This window comes from Ovis canadensis, chromosome 14 (genome assembly GCF_042477335.2).
Source record: "Ovis canadensis isolate MfBH-ARS-UI-01 breed Bighorn chromosome 14, ARS-UI_OviCan_v2, whole genome shotgun sequence".
NCBI lineage: Eukaryota > Metazoa > Chordata > Mammalia > Artiodactyla > Bovidae > Ovis > Ovis canadensis.
Window position 1 is genome coordinate 24,621,252 of NC_091258.1, and position 22,426 is coordinate 24,643,677.

Below are 22,426 nucleotides of genomic sequence, written 5' to 3' on the forward strand. Positions count from 1 at the left end.
AGGGGATGCTTTGAGCCCCTTGAGGACTGCAGGAGGCCTGCCAGGGCTGTCCCCACTCCTGTCTGACAGCTGTGGTCTCGGGGGGCGCCCTTTCTGGTCCAGGACTTGGCAGGTTCAACATGCAAGCTGCCTGGGCCTTCAGGGAGGAGGGTGTCGGCTCCCCTAGCACCTGAGGGCCCCGCCTCCGGGCCCCGCTGAGTCCCACTCCTGCAGGTTTAGAATCACCCCTTCCCAGCTCTTGGCCTCCTCCCGGAACCCAGTGCAGGTGAGCCCCATCACCGCCCCTGACTTCCTGCGGCCCCTTCTTTCCTTGTCCTGTGAGGGGGCCTTTGCCCTTGCTCCCCTCCCACCCCCTCTACCTGGAGCATTCAGGCCCCACATTCTGCGGGACTGGCTTCCCTTGCCCTGCAGGCGTCTGCTTCAGTGTCACCTCCTCCATGAGGCCCTCCTGGGTCATCTGACCTGACCGCCTTCCTGTGGAACCCCTCATTCTCATGCACGGTGATTGTGTTTCTCCCTCATCCTTGGCACTAATCACCCCAAACTGTCTATTCATTGATTTCCATGGCTTCTAGTGTCTCCCTTAGCTATCGCGAGAGCTCGTGCGTCTCCTTTGTTCCTCCATGGGTCCCCAGAATGGGGGGAGAGTGCTTGGTGCATAGTACATGCTCAGCTAAAATAATTAGTTGCAAAAATGCATGGATGGAAGGACAGATGGGTGGATGAGCGGATAGAAGGAGGCAGGCAGGGAGAGCGTTCAGGTGGATGGACAGGCCACAGGTGGGAAGAAGGAAAGAAGAGAGGAAGGCAGGCTTTTTCCCTTCCTCTGACCCAGGTCTGCCCACTGACAGGGGACAGCGGGGAGTGGCCGGTAGCTCTATTAGCCGCTCTGTTTTGGTGGCTGGGCTGTGACAAGGTGGTTGGGAAAGTGGGTTAGAGGAAGCATCTTCAGGCAAGAGCACAGGTGTGTGGTGGGTTCTAAATGGTGGAGAGTCTCCCTGATGTTGAGGGTCCTCTTGGGACCTAGGGGTTGGCCATCTGATCAAGATGGGGACCTTGGTCCTGAGGCCTGCCAGCCAGGTCCGAGCCCCCGTGCTGGGGAGAGAGGAGCCCGCCTGGAGCTGTGAGACTGAGCGCAGCCTCTCTGAGAAGCGGAGGGGCTCATCCCAGGGTGGGCGGTTGGGGCTGCAGAGTGGAGCAGGAAGACCCTACATCAGATTTGCATGGCGGCTCAGAGCTCCTTGAGGGGTGCTGTCTCTGCTCCCCTCCTGCACCCTACCCACCCTTTGTCACTGTCCTGTGGGCCCTGAACCGGGGAGGGGGGCGCCCTTCTCTGCTGGCTGAGCCTCCAGGGTCTTCCCTTCTGTGCCCCTAAAAAGGATCCCGACAAAGCACAGAGCACTTCCTGCTGAAGCCACTACTGTGGGCGAGGCGTGGCTGTGGCCCCTGCCTCCAGAGGCGCCCGCTGCGTCCCAGAGGCGGCGTCACTCTCGAGCAGCCGCATGGTGGGTAGCCCCGAGCTTAGCACTCTGTGTGGCTGGGATGCTGAGGCTCACAGAGACCCCACCCAAAGAGCCGAGTCCCTTGCCCCTTGTATCCGAGAGGCCGCGGGGGCGGAGTAGAGGCCCCGAGGAGGGACAGAGAATAAATCGCCAGCTGCACTCGGGGTGAGCTCAGGTGCGTCCCCAGATCAGGCTGGGGGAGCCCCTGTTCTTGCGTGTCCCCAGGGCCCGGGACTACCGCTGGAGCATAGTAGGTGCTCAGTAAATTCTTAGCACTTGTAGCTTTGTCAGATCTCAAGTACAACCCTGCCGAGGCAGGAGGACGCATTCAAGTGACCTAGGGGAGGCGTCCAGCAGGACGGCGGCTCTTTACAGCAACATCAGGGTCAGATTCCCACCAGGGGGAACCTGGGGCCACGTGGACAAGCAGGCCCAGGAGCCCCCTTTGAGCCCTAATTCCAAGAGTCCGCTTTGTGTCCCACCGTATAACAATATGATAGCTTAGGGTCAAGCTTTGGTCCCATAACTTGTTGGAAGACGTTTCAGAACAATAAAGGTGTCTGGCTTTATATCTGCTCATATTTCATCCTTGCTTTAGCCTCTCCTGCTTACTCGCCTTGGATTTACTGTGTGAATATTTTAAATGGGTTGAGATTTGATGCCCGCGTTCCTGGCGGTGCCTGTCCCCTCCCGCTCACCCCGGGGCGGGGGTGGAGTGGCTGGCCTCCGTCTGCTGAAATATTTACCTCCTCTGACAGCCTGAGCTGTCTCTGGAAGCAAAGGTGATTGGACGGCGGGTGTTATGACATTACACCCTGTGTCTGCGCTCTCGAGTCCGCGATGCCGGCAGAACGATAAGGCGGGTGGGGATTGATAGCCCGGCCCCACCGCGGGTGCCCCCGGAGTTGACAGAACAAGGGCGCCAGCCTCCCTGGCTCGGGCTGTGTAAACGGTCTGATGCTGTCAGCCCTCCAGGCCCCCGCGGCTGTCAGCTCCACGCCCTCCAGAGGAGGCCAGGACAGAGCGGACAAACCCGCCGCAGTGCTGCCCAGGATTTAGTGGTTCCAGGCGGCATGCTGAGTGCCTTGGGTTTATGAATGTGCCGTGCACACACAGCCGCCGAGGAGACAGGCCGTTTCATCCCTTTTGTCAGTGGAAGAGACTGAGGCTCAGAGATAAAGCGACTTCTCACTGTATTCACGTCCCCGGGGCAGTCATCACAAAGGACCACAAACTGGGCAACTTAAAACAACAGAAACGGATCCTCCTGCAGTCCTGGAGGCCAGACGTCAAGACCGCGGCGTGGGCAGGGCCGTGGTCCCCCGGGGTGGGTCCCTCCGTGTCTCTTCCCGCTTCAGCGGGTTCCGGCCACCCCGGCGCCCGTGGCTCACGGCCACGCCACTCTCTCCCTGTCGCTCCTTTCACGTGGCCGTCTCCCCTGTCCATGTCCACGTGCTCCTCCTCACGTGAGGACACCAGGCACTAGATGAGGGCCCACACGAGGCTCATTTTAACATGGTCACACCTGCAGAGACCCTCTTTCCATAAGGACTCACACTCATAGACTCCAGGTGGGCGTGACTTTGGGGGACATGTTCACTCCAATACTCTTGCCCGGGATGCCCATAGTGGGTGCTGTTGGGGCCCTGCCCACACCTCTCCCATCTGCCCTGGCGCTCCCCGGCAGAGACGGAGCCCCTGTAATGATTTCAGTCTTAGCTGCCGCTGCAAGCAGGGAGTTGACATCCCACCAAAGAACAGAAGTGTCGCTGATAAAGCCCCCCTCCTCCTGTCCTTCCCGGGGACCCTTCTCTCCCCCAGTGCCGTGAGGCCCACTCAACGTGGTTCCTCCCCCGCTTCCTAGTCTCTCTGCCCCCACTTCCCAAAGCCCCTCACAAATAAACCCCTTGCCCGTGAATCAATCCTTGTCTCAGGCTCTGCTTCAGGGAACACAAATGAAGACAATACAAATAGTTAAAATAAGAGTAACAGGCAGCATGAGTATCGCTGTCTGTCTGAGGCAGTCAATGCATCTAATGCCTGAGCAGGCCCAGGGGCAGGGCTGCCAGATTCAGAAAGAAACCAAAACAGGACGCTGGGTTAAATTTCAACTTGAGATAAAGAATTACATTTTTGTATAAGTATATCCCAGAGTCCCTTGGACTGCAAGGAGATCAAACCAGTCCATCCTAAAGGAAATCAGTCCTGAATATTCATTGGAAGGACTGATGCTGAAGCTGAAGCTCCAATACTTTGACCACCTGATGCGAAGAACTGACTCATTGAAAGAGACCCTGATGCTGGGAAAGATCGAAGGCAGGAGGAAAAGGGGACGACAGAGGATGAGATGGTTGGATGGCATCACTGACCCAATGGACATGAGTTTGAGCAAGCTCCGGGAGTTGGTGATGGACAGGGAGGCCTGGTGTGCTACAGGGGCGGGGGTCACAAAGAGTCAGACACGATGACTGAGTGACTGAACTGACTGATCCCATGTCATGGATCTCCCAGGTGGCTCAGTGGTAAAGAATCCACCTGCTAATGCAGAAGAAGCCGGTTCGATCCCTGGGTCAGGAAGATCCCTGGAGAAGGAAATGGCAACCCACTCCAGTATTCTTGCCTGGGAAATCCCGTGGCAGAGGAGCCTGGCGGGCTACAAGGAATGGAAGGGATGCTAATGAGTATGGGACCATGGCATCCATGCCCAGAAGACAGCAACCGGCTCCAGTGCGCTGAGCTTTCCAGGAGTCCTGGTTCAGAACCAGGCCGTTCCCCAGTCTGGTGGCTCAGCCTGAGCCCGAGGGTTTGTGGTCAGCCCCTCACCCCCACCCCACCCTGCCAGGCCGGGCAGATGGGCCTCCTCACCGCCAGGGGGCAGCAGGGGCCTGGCCACCACTCCAGCCCTGCGGGCCATACTCAGGTCCCTGGGGACAGAGCTGGGCCTGGGCAGCTCCCGTCTTGGGGGCAGTAGGTGCTGGTCTGCTGGTGTCAGTGTAGTGGGCCCCGCCCCCAGGGCGCAGCCCCGACCCCCGGTGCCTCTCCTTACCTACCCGGGAGTGAGGGGATGAGTGAAAGTGTGTCAGAGGGCTGCGCTGTTGCTGCTGGCTGTGGGGTTCTGATTGTCGAGTGTGCTCTCAGGTGGCCCAGGAAGGTTCCCGCCCTACCTGCTGCCCACAAACATCTGTGAGGGTGGAAGCGGCGAGGGGGCTGTGGGAGAGGAGAGGAAAGAGGTCAAGGCCCGAGAAATTAAACGTTCATCAACGTAGGCCCGCATTCACAAAGTAGGGCAGAGCCATTAGCGCTCATTAAAATTTAATACCTGTCTATGCTCTGCGGCCCCGTTGGACACTGCTCTAATGATGGGTGGAGAGGGAGAATTTTCAAATAATTGTGGAGGCTGGGGACTTGCTTTCCTCATGTTAACGTGGAGAGGACGGGCTGGCTTTGAGCTTCACCTTCAAGCCAGTGGTTCGGTGGGTCCCTGGGCGATTGAGTCCCCCGCATCCGTTCTTATGTTGTGGCTGGCCTTGTCCTGGAAGGTCTCTGCCCCTCCTCCCCTCTGCAGTTCACCCCAAGCTTCCAGGCCTTGCCAGGGGGAGCCAGGCATGGGCTTCCCCTCCAAAAGTCTCTGGGGGAGTTGGCATTAGCTCATTTGTCTTCCTTGGAAAGGAGTCCCCTCCTCCTTCCCCCAGACCATCTTTTCCTACAGCGAAGTGAACCTTCCCTGTCCCATTGGAAGCATGCCTCCAGGAAGCATGTCTTCCCCGGCACCATGAACACCCTCCATGCCAGCCCCAGCTCCCTGGGCACACGGTTTCTGGTCTCAGCATGGGCCAGGCCAAGTGCTCTAGAAACTCAGCCAGGGGCCCGACTGGAAGCATGCCTGGAAGACTCCCTGGAGGAGGTGGCGCTAAAGTCCTGGGAGGACGTATATGAGAATTAGACCAGTGGAAGGAAGCAGCTGGCCATTCTCAGTCGGGGAGCATGACCTTGTAGGAAGGGTGGGGGCTTGGGCACTTTGAAAAAGGGAGGCTTATGTCAGGCCCCGGCTAGGTGGGAGGTGAGCAGGAAGGAGGGTGTGGGGCAAAGTGGGGCAGGGCCTGCGAAGGGCAGGGCTTGTGCCAGGCGAAGAGTGTGGACCTTGCCCTGAACCCCTGGTCCAAGAAGGAAGTGGAGCAGGCCCAGAAAACGCTAAAGCCTGTGGCAGCCAGGGCTTCAGGGCAGTGTGGACTGCAGAATGTCTTACAGAGGAAGCAAGGGAAGAAACTAAGATCGCCATGTCCCTACTGTGCACCAGGCTCTCCCTGCGTGAGGGGCAGCATGAGTCTCCCACTTTACAGGTGTGCAAACTGAGGCAGCACTGGGGCCTGGTCAGCCCAAGGGTGGAGCAGGAAGATGCAGAGGGGCATCTCGGAGCCTGCAGGTCTGGCCTGGCTGGACATGGGTTGGCACATCCACCAGCCAGAGACACCTCCCAGGGGCCAGTGCCGAGCTCTTGTGGCTCCAGCTTTGGGCCGGGCATGCTGCCCAGCCCTCACCACAGCAGCTCCCAGCATCCCTTCCCACCAGGGCTCCCAAGAAAACCCTTCACATGTTTTGACTCACCCTTAATAAATGCGCCTTCCATCTGTCACCTCCGCCCTCCCTGCCCACACTCTCCAGGGGCCTGCCCAGAGCAGCTCCTAAATCATCCAGTCTGCCTCCGCCTGGCCCCCCGCCGCCCTCCCCCACCCCACCCCCATTCAGCCTCAGCCCCTCGCCAGCCTGACTGCGAGCAGGAGGGAGGGGAAAACCACAAACGTCCAGGCCCTGCAGAAGAGGCACTTGGGGAGTTTTACAGGACTCAGGGCCACCCCAGACCAGACCGGGGCCCCTGGCCTGGGGCCTGGGGGGTGCTGGTGGGCTGTCCCCAGGCTTCCTTTTGTCCACTGAGCTCCCCCCAGGGGCTCCGGGGGTCTGTCTCCTTTTTCGCCCCGGCTCTAGAATGTTCGCTCAGGTGCCAGTATGGCACTGAGCTCCCCCCGGGGGCTCCGGGGGTCTGTCTCCTTTTTCGCCCCGGCTCTAGAATGTTCGCTCAGGTGCCAGTATGGCACTGAGCTCCCCCCGGGGGCTCCGGGGGTCTGTCTCCTTTTTCGCCCCGGCTCTAGAATGTTCGCTCAGGTGCCAGTATGGCACTGAGCTCCCCCCGGGGGCTCCGGGGGTCTGTCTCCTTTTTCGCCCCGGCTCTAGAATGTTTGCTCAGGTGCCAGTATGGCACTGAGCTCCCCCCGGGGGCTCCGGGGGTCTGTCTCCTTTTTCGCCCCGGCTCTAGAATGTTCGCTCAGGTGCCAGTATGGCACTGAGCTCCCCCCGGGGGCTCCGGGGGTCTGTCTCCTTTTTCGCCCCGGCTCTATGGCCATTGAGCACATCCTCTCAGCCTGAGGTGGCCGCTCCCAGCCTCAGTCTGCCTCACTACTCAACAGCTCATGGTCCTCATCGGAAAACCCACTCAGACCCCGCGGGAGGAAGGTGGGGTGTGAACCTCCGTCCTCCTGTTCCCCAGCCACCCCCAAGCGCCTGCGGGCCGGGGGTGGGGGCGTAGATAAGAGTGACAGAGTGCAGCTTCTTCTGGGCCAGCTCAGGCCCTGGGTTGTGGGGTGGGGAGGGGAGGGGAGGACTTGAGAGTGGGCGGTGTATGTTGTCTCAAGAGACAGGAAATATCCGGCCATGGGCCCTAACGCAGACAGGCCCCGGCTTGAACTCCAGAACAGAGCCGGTTATCTGCCCCTGTGATGCAAAAGCTCCCCTCCGCCACCCAGCACCCTCTCCCAGTTCCCCGTGGGAGGAGCCGCCACCCCGGGGCGCCTGGCAGAGCTGGCCACGGTCTGCCAACGCCTTCCGACGCCAGGCTGCTGCCAGAGGCGGGCTGCCCACGGCCAGGCGCCGGCAGAGGAAATCCGTTGGCTCAGGGCCCGGCGGGTCCCTCCTCTCCTCGACGTGGGGGTATGGGGGGCTCGGCTGTGCACCCTTCAGGGCATCTAGGGTGTGTCCGAGTCCTCTCGAGAGCTGGGAATGAACATCCGGGGGCTGCCCGAGTGGGCCGGGCCCCTTGGAGGTCACAGGCCTGGTGGGACTGGGACCCAGCGTGCGTCACAGGAGGTCACATCTGGAAGGCCTTAGTGCTGGGGGCGGCAGGGCTCTGCGAGCAGGCCCTGCTTCCTGTCTGTGTGGGAGATGGGCTGCCCCCTCCAGGGAGCCTGAGACCCCACGAGACTTGGGGCCATGGGACGAGAGAGACCCCGAGAGGGGCAGAGTGGGGGTGGGTGGGGAGCAGGGGAAGGGGCAAAGAGGGTGGCTCCGTCCTGCCGGTGAGGCTGGGAGAGGGAGGGTGCGGGGGAGATATGGAGTGGACTGGAGAGGGGAGAAGCCGACACCACCCCTCCAACTCGTGGTCCTCCGTGAAGTCCAGCAGGGAGCAAGGGAAGAGGTGAAGCTTGGTTTCCCCCGCCCGGGTCTGGGGTCCAAATACCTTTGCTCAGGCCCTTGGCAAAGGGCAGGTTCCGCGCCCACCCCGCCCCCTGCCCCGCCCTTTTCGGGCTCAGAGAGGCAAAGTGCTGGACCCAGAGCCATACAGCAAAGCTCACCGGCCCTAGACACGTGGCCCTCTGCACACACACATTCTCTCTCTCTCTCGCCTGTGTCCACCCTTTGCTGTGGGCGCAGTGCTGCCCTCACCCCCCAGGCAGGTGCCTGGCACTGGGGTCCTCTTGCACTGTCCCCACCTGGAGCGTGTGGTCTCCCATGACTGAGGCTTGGGAACAGACTGGTTCTGGAGCCATCACGGCCAAATTCTCAAGCTTCCAAAGTCACCTTCCGGGCAGGAAGCCTGGGTTTCTGACTCAGCCCAGCCTCCCCAGAGCTCCAGGCGGCGCGGGTGGCCCCGCCTGCTGGCCGAGCTGCCATCTGGCCACCCAAGGACACCCAGCAGCCTCCACCTCAGTTCTCTTCGCTGCTGCTTCTCTGGGGACCTGCTGGCCTCAGGCTTCAGGCCTGAAATGACGTGGGAAGGGGCTCCCCTCCTGAGGTCTGATTTTAATTCGGGCATCTCCCCTGAGACCCTCTGCCGGCAGCTCTCAGAAGGAGGCGTGTGGCTTCCAGGAGCAGAGGAGCCCCAGGAAGCTGGGGCCACCCTTTCTCATCACTGTTCCAAACCCCTGCAGCCCACGTTCCACCCTGCAGACCCACTCATTCAGAATCTCAGGGTGGGAGGGTCCAGGGATCCATGTGTTTTTAAGACTTCCGGTGACCCTGTGTGCCCCCAGGGGAGAAGCCCCTTGTAGAGGTACCTCGCTCTGCCTTCTGGAGTCTGTGGGGTTCAGACCCCAATAAGTGCTGATCTCGTTCTCTACCTCGGTGTTCACATCTGCGAAGTGGGCCTGATAATAATGTCCACGGACGGGCTTGGGGATTGAACGAGTTAAGGCGTGAGAAGAGCTGGGGTGCCTGCTGGGAAAGCAGGGTGGGGTGTTAGGAATACCATTCTGTAACACATGGAGGGACCCAGGCCGACCCAAGAGCTCAGTCCCACCCCGGTGAGGAGGAGGGTCTTGGAGGTAGCTGGCCTGCACCCCATCCCAGATGCATCGCTGTCTGTCTTCAGGGAAGCGGCTATTGCCCTTGGCGTGTCTGCAGCATGGGGACCTGTCTGCCCCCTGTGGCCATGGCAGGAATAGGGATGACCTGTGTGACCGCTGCCAGGCCACTGGCACTAAACAAATTCCAGATCTCAGGCAAATCGCTGTGCGACCTGGCGCCTCAGTGCCTCCAGCTGTAAAATGGCACCATGGGCTAGAAGTGAGGGGCCTGCGGTTCAGATGTCAGAGCTCACAGGGGAACCAAACCTCACAGCCCGTGCCGGGTTCCTGAGCCAATGGACAGTGTCCCTTTCTGGCCATTTGGTCCTGTGTGTGCACGTGTGGAGGTGTGTTTAGGCGTAAAGTGGAAGTAACAGCAGCACAGAGCTTTTTACTCCTGTGTGTTCGCTGAGCACCTGCTGTGTGCTGAGCCCCTGGGCGCAGGGGCTACCCCTGGCAGCAGAGAGCCGGGGCCACACCCTCATGGGTGCAGTTTCCAGGCTCAGCCCCCACCCCTGCCCCCCTTGCTGATGGCTAGAGGTCATTTCCGGCCAGGGACAGAGCCCCCACCCCACCCAGTCCCAGGGGCTCTGCCTGGACAGGGCAGCTGGACGCGGGGCGGGCTGAGTGGCGCCCTCCCTGTGGCCACTCTAACACCTGCACCCTCACAGCCAAGTCAGCATCTTGAATAATTAATGCACACTCTTCAAAAGTCAAGAAAAAATATGAATTATCCACCAAAGCTTCAGCCAGCCCTCCCCACTCTGACGAGATTTTGAGATCACCAAAGATAAGAGAAAACAAGGTGTGTGTGGCTGTGTACCCTGTCTGTGTGGTTATCTTTGTATGTGGTGGTGTGTGTGTGTGTGTGTGTGTGTGTGTTAGGTGTATCTATGTGTATCTGTGTGGTTATCTTTGTATGTGGTGTGTGTATGTGTGTTAAGTGTGTCTACGTGTGTCTGTGTGGTTGTCTGTCTTTCGTCTGGGTGTGCATGATTGCGTGTGTCTGTGTGTCTCTTTGTGTTTATAAGTGTGTGTGTCTTAGTGTGTGATTGTGCCCATGTGTCTGACTGTATATGTCTGGGTATGTCCGTGTGTGTGTATTCCATGTGGTGTGTGTATGTGATGTGTCTGTGTCTGTGTGGTTATCTTTGTATGTGGTGTGTGTGTGTGTGTGTTAGGTGTGTCTACGTGTGTCTGTGTGATTATCTTTGTATGTGGTGTGTGTGTTACATGTATGCACGTGTGTCTGTGTGGTTGTCTTTGTATGTGGTGGGGTGTGTGTGTGTGTGTTAGGTGTATGTACATGTGTCTGTGTGGTTATCTTTGTATGTGGTGGTGTGTGTGTCTGTGTTAGGTGTGTCTACGTGTGTCTGTGTGGTTGTCTTTCGTCTGGGTGTGCATGATTGCGTGTGCCTGTGTGTCTCTTTGTGTTTATGTGTGTGTGTCTTAGTGTGTGATTGTGCCCATGTGTCTGACTGTATATGTCTGGGTATGTCCGTGTGTATGTATTCCATGTGGTGTGTATGTGATGTGTATGTGTCTGTACCTTTGCGTTTTGTGTGATTACATGTACGTCTGTGTGTGATTGTGGGTGCATGTCTGTGTGTGTCTGGGAAGAGGGTGCGGCAGAGCCCTGGCTCTGACCATGCAAATGTATGTTTGTATGAGCGGCTGAGCCTGAGGTTTGGTTTGAATATGCAGAGCACATGGGTGTGGACCCTTGACCCTGCACTCCGAGTGACCCCAGAAATCCTGCCCAAAGATCAAGTCCAAACCTTAAGGACTGAATGGAGGAAGTGGCGCCCAGGACCCCAGCGTCAGCTCTGAGCAGCCCTCCCGTGGCCCCCCACAGGGGGTGCAGTCTCTGGGGGCCAGGGGACCCCGCCCAGGCAGGAGAGCATGTGAGGCCGATGGCATGCATTATTCAGCAGCTCCTGATTTCACATTATTCTCCCTGATACTTTTACAACCTGTCAGTAAATAAAAAGATTCTACATTATTTATAGAAATGGAGCCGAATTGGCCATGAGGATTTAGGAGTGCTATTATTAGGGAGTCCTCGGGACCATCGCAACGGGGCGGGGCAGGTGGAGAGGCTGCTGCCCAGACCCCAGGGGGCCTGGTTTGGTTGGTTGGCCCCCAGGGGGCCCGCGGCTGCCATCACTGGGGCACCTCCGCAGAGCCACACTAGGCAAGTGAGCTGGCCCAGGGGCAGGCGGCGCCTCCCCAGCTGGCCCAGGATTCCTGGGGGAGGCTGCGGCCAGCCCCGCCAGCTGTGGCCCCTTCAGGGTTGGCCTTATGCTGGGCAGCCAGCTGCGGCCACGAGGTGGTGTCAGGGGACAACCCAGGCTGGATGAGAGAAGGGGTGGTGTGGTGAGGGCACCTGGAGGCTGGTGCTGAGCGAGACGCCGGAGTGTGCAAGAGGCTCTCATTACAGAGCGTTTATGGAGCACCTACTGTGTATGCAAGGGGCTGCGGAGTGTCGAGGCCTGGGTGTGCTTCCTGGGGATGTACAGCATTTAGCCTGATCGTTTGTCCTCAAACCAACAGGCCGTGAGTCCGGTCAGGTTGGGAAATGGCACTGTAGATGGTTCAGGCCAACTGAGCATGCACGTCCTGGTCTCATGCCCCACACTGCCCAGTCCCCTGTGAACACCACGTCCTGTCCTGCCCTGCCTGGGGCACTTCTGCAGGGGCATCTGTACCTCCTATTCTAGCCTTTAGCCTTTAGCATGTGTGTGGGGCTGCCTGGCAGCCGCCCTTCCAACAAAAACATAATTCTCAGCCCGGGTGCCACCAGCTCCCTACCAGGATACTTTAACTTTGCACTCTCCACTTGGATGCTGGTCTACATATAACTGAGCACATTCTGGTTACCAGATGACCACCCTTTAACTGAGCATTTCCAGGGACTCGGGGCATACATCCGCATGCAGTCACGTCTGCATAGAACTCCCCTGGGGACAGTGGTGAGTGCCACCCACCAGGCCTCTCAAACTGGACCCTGGGCACATTAAGAGCACCCACTGAGGGAACCACTTTCTCACAAGCCCTGTAGTCCCCAGATTTGAGGACTGTTGGCCCAGAGAGGGCAAGAATCCTGTGCCATTTGTCTGGAAGCCTAGCCTGAAGCACACAGTAAGTGCCCTGTGGTGTCTGGCATCGAGTGGGTTAAGAGTTATCCATCCTTAGGAACCTTGTTGCCCACAGAGGAGGCAGAATGAGCCAGCGGACCCTGAGCCTGGCATATGACCTGTCCTTGGGGGCATGGCGTTCTCTGCACTGAGCCCAGTGATGCCAGGGGGGCCCAGGGGAGCAGAGACTTGGATGGGATAGAGTCAAGAGAAGCTGGCCATGAAGGAGAGACTGGGGTGGACCTAGGAGGAGTGGAGCCTCGTTCAGGTGACAGAGAGCAACCTCGCAGCTGAGAATGAGCTGACACGGCCTGTCATGGTGTGATGGAGAGTCAGGGCCAGGCTGAGCGACAAGAGCTGAGGTTGGAGGAAGGATCATGAATGAGAAGCAGGCTCTGCCAGCTCAGATGAGCGTGGGCTGCGAAACCACAAGACAGTGCTTCTAGAGGAGGTGCCCCAGGCATGTCTGGCTGGGTGTATCAGCTATCCATAGCCGCGTAACAAATTACCCCCAAACCTGGCGGCTCCCAGCAGCATCTATTATCTCCCAGTGTCGGTGGTCAGGAACCTGGGTGCAGCCCAGCTGGATCTCCTGCTTCAGGGGCCCTCTCAGGCTATGATCCAGTGTGGGCCAGGGCTGCCATCTCATCTGAGGGCTCACTGGGGAAGGACCCACTCACAGCCACTGGCGGGATCCAGGTCTTTGAGGACCATTGACGAAGGGCCTCAATCCCTGGATGGAGGTTGGCTGGACGCCTCCCTCAGTTCCTTACCATATGGCCCTCTCCCACATGGCAGCTCATAAAATGCTTTGTCAAAGTGAGTAAAGCAAGAAGGCAAGAAAGTGCCGGGGAGGGAGGGAACCAGCATCTTCTAAACAAATCTCATGGGTGACATGCCATGTCTTCTGCCGTATTCCGCTGGTTGGAGGACCGTGGTGCTGGGCAGCGCCCCTCTTACCCACCCCGTGCACTAGTGCGTCCTGGAGTGGAGGCGGTGATCCCTCAGGGGCCCTCTGCCCTAAATTAAGGGGCAGCCCACGGGAAGGCGAGGTTGAATTTCACCTTGTAGTGTGACCGAGAGACGGAGCTGGCCCAACCCGCAGACCCTGGGGTCTGTGTCCTGACCCATACCTGGGTTTGTGCCCTCCGCGCCCTGCCCCCCAGGCATGGAGCGGATGTTGGTATGGAGCCTCCCGCTCCCCACACACAGCTGGCTGCTGCTGTGGGGCAGAACTACTGCTCAGCCAAAGCTTCAGGCACCGCCCCCCCAAGCTGGCCCAACCCCATGCATCCAGTTGTCTCATCAGACCTCATGTATAAGACCCAAGTGGAAAGATTAGAGAATTCCCCGTGTGGTTAGGACTCCACGCGTCCACCGCAGGGAGCATGGGTTGCACCTTTGGTCAAGGAGGTGAGATCCCACTAGCTGAGCAGCAGCAAGGTTTAAGGAAAAAAAAAAAAGACGGAATGATGAAGGGTTTAAAGGCAGCAAGCAGAGAGCACTGAATTCCAAGCACTAGCCCTCTGGAACACGGGGCCTTATGAGTGCCCCAGGGCCGCCGAAACAAACGATCACAAACTCTGCGGTTAAAACAGGGCGTTTATTCTCCCGTCGTCGTCCTGAAAGTCCAGAGTCGGTATTGGGGGCTGAAATCAAGGTGCGGGCAGTGCTGCGCCCCCTCTGGAGGCCTGAGGGGGATCTGCTGTGGTCTCTGCCAGCCTCCGAGGTGGCTGGCGGCCTTGGGCTGTGGCCGCGTCACGCCCATCTTGAGGGCCAGCCTCTCCACAGGGCGCTCTGCTATGGCTCTGCGTGGCCCTCCGCTCCGTGGGTGGCAAGCTCCGTCTGCCCCCTGCCGGGAGAATGCCTGCGGTTGCACTCAGGGCCCACCTGGGTAACCCAGGCTGCCCTGCACTCAGAGCCTCAGCCTCATCCCCCCAGCAGAGACGCCTCCTCCTGGTTTGATCTGTGCGCGTTGCACGGTAACATGAGGGCAGGCACATCTTCGGGGGCCAGCCCTGCCCAGCCCTGTGCCACTCCCCAGACCACACAGACTCCCGATGCCACCCTGCTGCTTGTTCGGTGACAGCTCATAAAGCCGAACCTTTGATCCACATGTATGATGTCAGATTCTGCTCGGGGAGGGCCTGGCTTCTGGAAGGTTCCATGCTGCCGCCAGGAACCCACAGGGAACACCTCTCCAAGCCCCAGCTGTTCTGCTCGCCTCATGGCTGACCCACGGGGTCAGAGCGCTTATTCTCATTTCAAAGCCTGTGTGTTCCTAACGTGCCCTGCCAACCCAGCCTGACAGTTGGCGGCTGTCACACGTCACTGGGATCCATGGAGTTGCTGGGTCCCTGGCCGCCCCCAGGAGTGCTGACCCAGGAGTGCGTAGCCAGGCCTGGGAACCTGCTTCGTGGCAAGCATCACAGGGACGCCACTCCACCCAGATGAGAGCCCCTGTTTTCTGAGCCCCCTAAAGGTGAAGCTGAAGCAGAGAGACAGGCTGCCTCCCGTGTTCCCAAAGAGAGCACATTGCTGGTAGCAGCTGGGGTGTGGGAATCAAGGCACCCATGGAGGGCTGCAGAAGCAGGGTGATGAGTCCCCGGGAGAAAGGCCGGCGCCCTGAGACGTTGCTGAGGACACCAGGATCGATGCCACCTCTTCCCCAGCTACTGTTCCCAAGGACAGAGGCCTTCAGGCCCTGTTGAGCTGAGAGCACCATCTTTAATCATCAGCATCAGGGACATCAGGGTGGTGTGGTCCACCTCGGGTCCCAGGCGTCTGCAAACTTCACGAGCCCATGTGAGTCCAATCATTTTTAGCCCACGTTTCTCAGAACATGTATACTTATATGTTACATCCATGCACCACTGTCCTAGCAGGCTGTGTACCTTACAAAATTGATTCCAGAATTGCAATTCTGAAAGGATTCAGAGAGCCCTAGGAGTTACTCGCAGAGCTCCGTGGAGGCTGTGGGCGTTTGCATCTCCGTGGCGGGGCCTCCCATTCAAGACCACTGGGGCATGGAGGAGGGGATCAGTTAGACACAGGGCAGGGTGCAGGGCATTCTTGGGACTCATGTAGGACAAGCAGGCCCTTCCACATGGCAAGAAGCACTTCAGGAACTGCGTCACTTGCCAGTGAGTGGTACAGACGCACGTTTCTCAAACTTCCGTGTGTCTGCAGCTCACAGGATGAATTTTCCACTTTACCTCATTACCCAGACCCTACGTGCACATGCGCACCCTCAAAATGGTGTTTGGGCGATTCTGGTGTTCCCTGTCCCATTGAGTGCCACAGAAGAAAGATTCTCACCCCCTCCACAGAATGTGTTCATGACTCCTTGGGTCTCAGCTCGCAGTCTGAACAAGAAAGGTGTGAGAGTCGGTGCAACGAAGCTTCCGAGAAGGGAATAGATGGTCATAGATTAGAGACACAGAGAGATGATGTTAGCAGGGGTGGATTTTATACTTGGGGATCCTGACTTCTCAGCTGTGGTCTTCCTGTGTCCTCTCCATGTCCTCACAGGACCTGGAACAGAGAAGGGCTGAGTGCAGTATTAACGACGGATGGATAGATGGCTACATAACGAACCCATCATGAGACTAGCAGGCTCCAGGTGCCAGAGGTGTCCTGATGCTACAGACCCACATCCTAGAGCTGAAGAGCCTGTAACCCAGAGCAGGAAGTGACTGGGTCCCCTTCCTACCCCCAGCCCCCTCGCAGGCAGACAGCCACCTCCCCGCCAGCCACACCCCCAGCGGGCCCGTCTGCCACAGCCGGCCTCTGTTGACCCCTGTGGATGGGATCTGCTGATTGAAAGAAGGTTCATTCCCTTTGCGGTTGACAAGCCCGCAGAAGAGCCCGGGTGGTTGGGGGTGGGAGGTGGGGGGCGAGGCCCCCACCGGCCTCCAGAACTTAACGGCTTGTCCCCCTGTCCTGAAGGTGCTTGCTGCCAGCCCGGCACTGACAGTTTTATTGGCAGGCGGGCCTGCTAGAAGGATTGTAGGCTATTTACAGTGTTGAGGCCATGGCTTTGCACGGAGACAGTTAACATAAATTCACATGATGGATCCGTTATCACTTCATTGAACTTCTGGCGGACCCATCGAAGGCCGAGCGATAACACACTGTTTCCCGGGTTTGCACAGCCCTGGGATACATTAAATACACTTTATTTATGGCTCACCATCGCAGCACTGTGGGCAGGAGAATGCAGCTTTTGCAACTATCGTCTAATTTTATGATGAGCATTAAAGCCGGGCCTATAATTTGCACCTTTTTATTCATTAGACAGTGGTGCAGCCATAAGTCAAAAAGGCCCAGGGATTTAGATGCCGATCCAGAAGATAAACTATTGACAAGCCAGATGTATTTTTACATTAGAGCGCCTTTACAATAGTTTATGTTGAGAGTGGAATATAAATTGCATTATTAAATATGAACCGCTCTTGGAACCAGTGCTCGCCAGCGTGAGGAGTTGGTGGGGGGCGGTGCTCCAAGCCGGGAGCTGGGAGGGGCCGCCTAATTTCTCAAGGTTGAATGTGTGATTCTGCTCTGTTCCAAGCCCCAGGTGGGAGCAAGTGACGTGATGGGGTGTGACGTGAAGCAGGCTCAGTCGGACTTGCCTCTGAGCAGGCTGAGGTCCGAGGGTATGCGTACAGTCCGGATCCCCCCAGGAAAGAGGGCTCGGTCAGCTGCCTGGCCAGGCATGCCCACTCACTCTCTGGCGGGGTGTGGAGGGGTGGTCCCAGGGGACAGTGGTGATGGAGGATCCTCGCCCAACCTGCAGGACACCCAGCAAACCCTTGCTGGACCTTTTCCCACCGCCATGCAGAGTTTGGCAGGAATTTGAGGGCCTGGTACCTAGACTCCTAGGAGATCACTAATTTCCTGGTCTTGCATTGACGTGGAGGCTGCTCAGGGCTCCTCAGCATCGCCACCGCTGACGTTCGGGGCTGGCCCATTCTCTGTGGTGGGGCCGTCCTGAGCACGGTAGGACCTTGAACCACATTCCCAAGCCATGACCCACGAGCTGCCCTCAGCACCTGCTCCCCGAGGTGTGACAACCCCAAAATGTCTCCAGGCCTCACCAGCTGTCCCCTGGTGGTGAAACGGCCCCTGGTGGAAGCTGTCAGGCGCCCCACATCAGGAGCCCTGAGGTCGCGCTCCAGCTTAGCCGCTGGCCGCCCCGGTGGCTTATTCTGACTTTCCTGGCCTCTGTTTTCTCAACAGTGGGAGGATGGAGTCAGAGCACTGGATTTCTGACTTGCTCTACTTACCCTCCTGTGTGGTTCTAGAAGGGCTGGCACGGGTGTGTGTGGGCAGCCGCAGGCATCCCCCATTGCTGCTGGTTTGGCGTGTCTCTGCGTTGGGGTCTGCAGCCCTCTTCCTCCACCCGCCACCCCCAATGGCCCCGGCCGCTCCAGCTGTCCTACCGTCAGGGGGCATTCCTTGGACAGAAGGCTGGATCCTGAGTCCACTGGGAAGGGACGAGTCTCCGGGTCCCAGATGTTTGTCAGCGTCCAGCACGGCTGGACCGCGGTTCTCTGACTCCAGCAGCATCAGTACCCCTGGAGGGTGTGTAACATCTGCAATGCTAGGCTGTCTCAGCACTTCTGACTCAGTGAGGCTGGGTGGGGCCAAGACTCTGCATTTCCGGCAAGTTCCCTGGTAACCTTGATGCTGCAGGTCTGGGGCCCGCAGACAGAATCACTGGGCTTGAGGAAGGCAGGAAGGGGTGTGGGGGTTACTCTGGGGCTGCTGGGAAGCAGGTTTGGTGCAGAGTCACAGAGGTGGGGCTAAAAGGCTGACGGCTACAGGACCTGGGGCCCCAGGGCCAGCCCAGGGGCACCCTTGACCACTGGCTCCCTCAGAGGTGATGATCCAGCTCCCGGCTGCCTTTCCCAGCACGCTGCTCATCTCATCTCTCAGTCTTTGGACATGAGGGACTGCCCATCTCCCTCCTGGCTGCCCATCCAAATCAGCACTTAGCATAAACCCCACCTCCTCCAGGAAGCCGTCTCTTGACTGTTCCAGCTTCCCAGCACAGAGAAGCCACTGCTATCTGTGGGGTGTGGTGACAAGACACCGTCAAGAGGTGGTCCAGAGCTGAAAGTATACACAGCCCCCTGTGTCATCCCTCCTAGGCTCCACCCCAGGACCCGCCGGGCCTCTGTGTGGGGAACAAAGGGAACCAAGACAGAAGCGGGGGCACTGGGTGGTTGTCGCAACAGTCGAGGCAAAGACGTGACGGCTCCTGGGCCCAGGGTGGTGTTTTGGAGGGGGTGCTCGGCTTCCGCATATACTTGGAACGCAGAGCTGTCGGGATTTGCTGGTGGCTCAGAGGAGGGAGAGACAGAGGACTTGAGAACATCTCCAAGTCTGTGACTTGAGGGACTGGGAGGCTGGCGTTGCCAGGAGGAACGGGTCTGGGGAGAGGAGCCGGAGCTCTGTTCTGGCCACGTTGAGAGATGCTGTTAGACACCAAGTGGAGATCCAGTTGGCAGTTGGGTATTTGAGTCTGCAGCTACGCACACAGCACCCTTGGTGCACAGATGGCGTGTGAAGCCGGGAGCCTGGGGGAGGCACCTTGGGAAGGAGCGGTGGTGGGGAGCCCTGGGTCTGGAGCTTGCTGACAGCTGAGGAGTGCTGGCTTGGTCACTGCAGGGACCGCAGCAAGGGTGCAGGGCGCTGCCCTAAGGGTGGGTACTGCGACCACCAGGGACCCCCATCTAGAGTTGGGGGGCGGAGTTTAAGTCTACCAGCCTTTCCCTTGCCTTGCTGCAGTGTTTCCCAGCCCCGCATACTTGTTCACATCATCAGGGACTCTGAAACACCTCCGATGCCCTGCCCCACCCCCAGAGATCCTGATGCAAGCGGCTGGATAGGGCTCGTGCAGGGCTTCCCAGGGGGCGCTAGTGGTAAAGAACCCGCTTGCCAGTGCAGGAGATTTAAGAGAGGTACAGGTTCTGTCTCTAGGTCGGGAGGATCCCCTGGAGGAGGGCATGGCAACCCACTCCAGTATTCTTGCCTGGAGAATCCCATGGACAGAGGAGCCTGGCGGGCTGCGGTCCATGGGGTCACACAGAGTTGGACACGAGTGAGCAACTGAGCACACACGCACAGGTGATTGCGACGCGTAGCCGGGGGCAGAGAGCCGCTGCTCTGGGAGGGCCAGAGACGTGGGTGCCGGTCCAGCGTCTTAGCCCCCAGAAGGCCCCTCTGAGACCCAGCTGGGACTATCTGATCACCCCTTCTGCCACCAGGTATCATGAGTCTGTGAAGTGCCCAGGTCTGTGTTAGGGGCTAGGATGCTGACCTGAACAAGACAAGCCCCCTGCCCTCCTGGTGTCTCGAGGAGTCTGGCGGGTACCTCGGCAGACACTAAACAGCATCCTCATCACAGTGGCTGGAATAAGCACAGGGGGCAGGGAGCCCTACCTAAAATCAAGGAGGACTTCCTGAGGGTGGTGATGCTTGAGCTGGGCTTTGAAGGCAAAAGAAGTTCCCTCCGTGGAAAACTGGAGAAGGGCCTTCCAGACAGAGTGAACAGTGGGGAAGGCTTGGAGACTGAAACTGTGGAAGTGGGGCCGTGCGGGCAGAGCTCCCCGTGGCTGGGACAGAAGATAAGGTGCCAGTGGCGGGAAGCAGGCAGGGCTGCGGGGGCCTCTGGGGCCAGCTCAGCTCGAGTGCTAAATTGTGCAGACCAGCCTGGGGCCTGAGTCCCTGCTGAACGCCGGGCTGTGCTGGGTTTTGTAGTGGCCCCCCAAACGCATTGTCCTCCTGGAACCTCAGCATGTGACCTTCACCGGGAACAGTTAAGATGCGGTGATACAGGACTAGGGTGGACCTTCAATCCAAGACCAGGGTGCCTATGGGAAGGTTTCGGGAAGGGACCAGGGTGTCCAGCAGCCACAGGAAGCTGGAAGAGGCAGGAAGGATCGCCCCCGCCGCCCCTGCCCAGGGCCTCCAGAGAGGTGAACTCAGAACCGTGAGGGAGTGAATCCTTGGTTTTGTAAGGGTTCTTTGTTCCAGTAGCTGCAGGACACTCCTCGGGGACCACAAAAGGTTTAGATTCTCAGCTCACATCCTCCTGAAGGAAAGCAGGGGAGGCCCTGAGAGGCCCAGGAGGCTCCGGGGCTGAGGCTCTGCACCCTGCTCTCTGGCCCCACCTGGGACCCCCGCCCTCTGGGTGCCCCCGGTCATGCCTCCCCTCGCTGGCCAAGCGGATCCCCAGGGACACTGACAGAAGCAGGAGGCCCCTGGTACAGACTGGGCGCACCTGCCGGTCTCCGGAGGCTCAGGGGCCTATCTGCCTATGATCAGTCCGTGCTGGCCCTGGGATGAGCGGGCTGAGGCAGGTGGCTTCCTGACGGCATGAGAGCCGGGTTAAGGGCCTCCCGGGCCCCAGGGCAGGGGTAGGTGGGGGAGTGGGGGGCACACCGGCTGCAATGCCAGGGGCTTCCCCAAGGGGCACCACCTGGATGCCGCCCGTCCTACTCAGGCCGTGTCACCTGACCCCAGGGGTCTCTGGGAGGACTGGAGTGGCATCTGCAGCGTTCAGAGCAGCGCCCAGTGGGCAGTGAGCCCCGTAGTCGGGAAGCCAGGCCATGGGGGTACAGGAGGAGGCCCTGATCTCTCCTGAACCAGGTCCCCCGGTGGCCTGGACTCAGGATGGAGGTGTCCAGAGGTCTCTCTGGCCCTGGGCCCAGAGCATGGGAGGATGGGGCCCAGGACATCCTGCTGGGTAACCTCTTTCCGGCCCCCGCCCCCGTTCCCCATACCTCTTTCCATCTCACCCCTCCCACAAAAGAGCACAGCAAACAGGATATTGACTGCACACCCCATTGAGCGAGCTGAGGCAGAGGGGCTGAGGATGCCCGGCTGGCCCAGCGGGGCACCCTGTATGGTATCTCTTTTAGCCCTCACCTGTGATGCGGGTTGTGCGTATATCTCCCCACTGTATGGCCGATGACCCTGAGCCCACAGGGGCTCCTGGGCCCAGCTCTCGAAAATAGCAGGGTGTCAAGCCGGGTCTCCAGCAGCCGGACCCCAGCCAGCTTGTCACTTATTCATTCGACAAACGGCTGGCCAACTACTTTCTGACATGCAGAGAGAAGGCAGGTTTCCTAACTGCCGCTGTTTCTGCAGGCCTGTCCTTGTGAACCGCCTCCATCCAGGTGTCTGTGTGTGTCTGTGTGTGTTCTTATCCCACCCGCTTCCCCAGAGGCAGAGCCATGGCAGTAGCTGTATTTCCATCCTTAGAATTTCCTTTAGGAATGGCCTCCCAGGGGCCCTGACTCCAGGGCTTTCTTCCTAGAGGAACGGATACTGGTTGACATTGGTTGACGCTTCCTCTGGGCCAGGCCCTGCTCTGTTTCTTTCCGCGTGTTATTCGCTCAGTCCGCGCACCACCCCACCAGGCAGGCGTTTATCGTCATCCCGGGACCTCCTTCCTGAACCCCTCCAGGGACAGCCTTCCTGGGGCAGCCTTGGTAAACGTACAGAACTGACTGTTCGTTTCTATGAGGATGACCTACCGAGGAAGCTGGAACTCAGGCAGGCCCATCTGGGGACCCCTAAGCCTAGCTGTCCCCCGGGGCGCATCTGAGGCCCAGGCCACCCCCCATGTGCCCCCCCACCCCCCGCCTCCAGGCCTGTGACGCAGCAGCAGCTTCTCTAATGGGTTAAGTGACTCTGCTCCAGACACAGTCCCGTTTACATTATCAGCATGAATAAAAGATGAATTCCGCCAGGGTGGCTGGCAGGGTCCTCCCACAGGCACGCAGGCTTCAGGCAAGACTGACAGTAAGAGGCTTCTCGGGAAGGAGCCAGGGGTGCCCCCGCAGAGTCGCTAAATGAGGGATGTCAGCTTCCTCCCTGGGCGGGGCGGGGCGGGGGTCTCCCTGGGCCAGGGTGGGAGGGTGGAGCAGGGAGCGCTTGGCTGGGGGTCGTGGCCGTGGCACACGCAGTGCCTGGCACTGTCCTGGCCAGAAATGGGGCACACAAGGTACCTGCCCTCATGGGGGTGTGTGTGCTCCATCACTCAGTCACGCCTGACCCTTTGTGACCCCAGGGACTGTAGCTTGGCCACCGGGCTCCTCTGTCCATGAGATTCTCCAGGCCAGAATACTGGGCGGGGTTGCTATTTCCTCCTCCAGGGAATCTT

General features: G+C 59.1%; 1 protein-coding gene and 1 long non-coding RNA gene across 12 annotated transcripts in view; one reads left to right on the forward strand and one right to left on the reverse strand.

Moving 5' to 3' along the window:
* GSE1 (Gse1 coiled-coil protein) overlaps nt 1-22,426 on the forward strand; it is a 391,542-nt gene that overhangs the window by 165,358 nt on the left and 203,758 nt on the right. The window lies entirely within an intron of this gene.
* Nucleotides 13,837-17,853, reverse strand: LOC138418396 (uncharacterized). The gene is made up of 3 exons (XR_011248541.1): nt 17,694-17,853; nt 15,571-15,786; nt 13,837-14,104 (listed from the first exon to the last, which is right to left on the reverse strand). It is a non-coding gene; the product is annotated as an uncharacterized lncRNA (long non-coding RNA).